This window comes from Somniosus microcephalus, unplaced genomic scaffold, assembly GCF_052327205.1.
Source record: "Somniosus microcephalus isolate GS21.2 unplaced genomic scaffold, FLI_Smic_1.0 unresolved_chr8, whole genome shotgun sequence".
Classification (NCBI taxonomy): domain Eukaryota; kingdom Metazoa; phylum Chordata; class Chondrichthyes; order Squaliformes; family Somniosidae; genus Somniosus; species Somniosus microcephalus.
The window spans coordinates 3,327,122-3,329,324 of record NW_028225186.1 but is presented as its reverse complement, the minus strand read 5'-3'; the positions used below and the strand labels follow the sequence as shown (position 1 = coordinate 3,329,324).

The 2,203-nt window shown below is 45.7% G+C and overlaps 1 non-coding gene across 1 annotated transcript; it reads left to right on the top strand.

The window, feature by feature from the left end:
• The first annotated feature begins 297 nt into the window (after nt 1–297).
• On the top strand, nt 298–369 carry trnae-uuc (transfer RNA glutamic acid (anticodon UUC)). Its single transcript has one exon. It is a non-coding gene; the product is annotated as a tRNA-Glu (tRNA).
• The last annotated feature ends 1,834 nt before the right edge of the window (nt 370–2,203 follow it).

The following is a 2,203-nucleotide window of genomic DNA, read 5'->3' as shown; positions in this document are numbered from 1 at the left end:
GCAGTGCATTACTGTTTCCTCTGTATTGTCCTTGATATTTTGGTGCTGATTATTCAATATCCCGACGGCTTTTCTCTGACTGTGTATCTCTGAGAAAAGCACAGAAGCAAATAGATTTCAGGTGGACGCCTGCACGCACTTGATGCTGTGGTTTCCTGAACATGTCCTTTGTGATCTCGCCTAAAAAATGTCATCTTGTACGAAAAGTTTGCCTGGCGTGAAAGTGACCTGAATTTCAAAGCAGCAAGGAGGAAAGACTGCCTTGTTCTGCTTGCTGGCAGACTGCTTCTCACAGCTTCCCTGGTGGTCTAGTGGATAGGATTCGGCGCTTTCACCGCCGCGGCCCGGGTTCGATTCCCGGTCAGGGAACCAGTGCGTTTTCTGGCTGTTTGAAATGCCAGCAATCAAAGCACCCGCGCGAAACAATGCTTGCACCTCATCAACCTTTCAATTTTCCACACCGCTGCTGTTAGCCTCAACAGTCAGCAGCGCATCATTCGGTACCGAGGTGCAGCATTCGCTTCCTTGCCTCACAGTGTCAGAACAGTCACGGTTATTATCCGTCTTCCATGTATTATTTTGCCGACTGCATCTCCCTAACAAACTTAGCTGATCACAGCACGGCTATCAGTCAACTCATTGCCAGTGTGAAAAATGCCACATTAGCAACGTGTGCAAGACTCGAATGACAGAGTAACTGGGCCGTGATAACTTATCCTGATATTCATGAGGCCTTAACATTCGCTGCATAAGACAATTCTACCTCTGGTTACCATCCCTCCTGCCATTGGAAAGCGTTTGTCTTTATTTCCTCTATCAAAACCCATTGTAATTTTGCAAGCCTCTATTAAATTTCCTCTTAGCCTCCAGAGGAAAGCAATCCCAGCTTCTCCACACTATCCCTCGGGCCACACTGTAAGACGTCAAACGGGTTCTGTATGTCTGATAGACATATATTTCAGCTACAGGGGAGTCAAAGGTTATGGGGAACGGGCGGCAAAGTTGCGTTGTGTCGAAGATCTCATCAGCCACGAACTTTTTAAATGGCGGGCTCGAGGGGCCGAATGGCCCAATCCTGCTCCTATTTTTTCTTTTGGGGAAGGTTAGTTTCTTAATTATGTAATTTTTGAGCAGCTAAACAACGTTGGAAGGAAACTCCCACGGGACGTCGAAAAGTGCAAAATCTTAGCTCTACCGAGAGCTCATGCACCTGAGAGGTTAACCCTGTGTTTCTCTGTCCACAGATCTTCCAGGACCTTCGAAGTGTTTCCAACATTTAATCAACAATTCCAGATGCAGTATCTGCTGCATATTGCTTTTTATGTTAACGCAGTGTCCCCGCTTGTATTAACAAAAGTCAAAAATAAATTGTAGCTACCAGAAAATAGAATTGATTAAGTCGGCGTGCATTGGTGGTTCAGGGATAGAATTCTCGCCTGCCACGCGGGAGACCCGGGTTCGATTCCCGGACAATGCAGGCTAATTTTTTTAACAATTCATTTCATAGCAAACACATCACATGAGCATAAATAATTTATTAGCTGTACCTGTGCAAGTGGATCAAGGGTATGAATGTTCTGCTCCTGTTCCTGTGCAACAGCTTTGAGGGTCTGAATGGCATCCTGTTCCTGTGTAACAGGTTCGATTCTTACTCTGACAGACATTGCATTGCTCACTTCCTCGTTAGTCTCGTTGTGAGTATCCCCGCCTGTCACGCGGAAGACCGGGGTGAAATTCCCCGACGAGAAGGAATTTTAAAATCCCCAATTTTGAACGTTTTGGCAGCAACTTAAAGCGCTCCTTGGAAAAGATCAACAGCGAAAGATTGAACCTAAAACAATTTTAAACGGTGAGGAACTGCATAAAAACCTCCTGCATCAATTCCTCGTTAGCATAGTGTTCTCCTTCTGTTTGTCTTTTGTGCGGGGCACTGCGGAACGAGAGAGGACAGGGAAATGCAGATAACAGCGGGAGAAAGCACGTCTGATCTTTCAAGTGGACAGCACTGGCACGATTGGCCGAATGGCCTCACACTGTACTGCACGCCTCCATGAATCATATGGATATCTGAGACATACTCACACAAAGTGAGCACACATCTGTGTTCGTGCATATGTTTGAGTCTTTGTTTCAAGCAGTGCATTACTGTTTCCTCTGTATTGTCCTTGATATTTTGGTACTGATTATTCAATATCCCGACGGC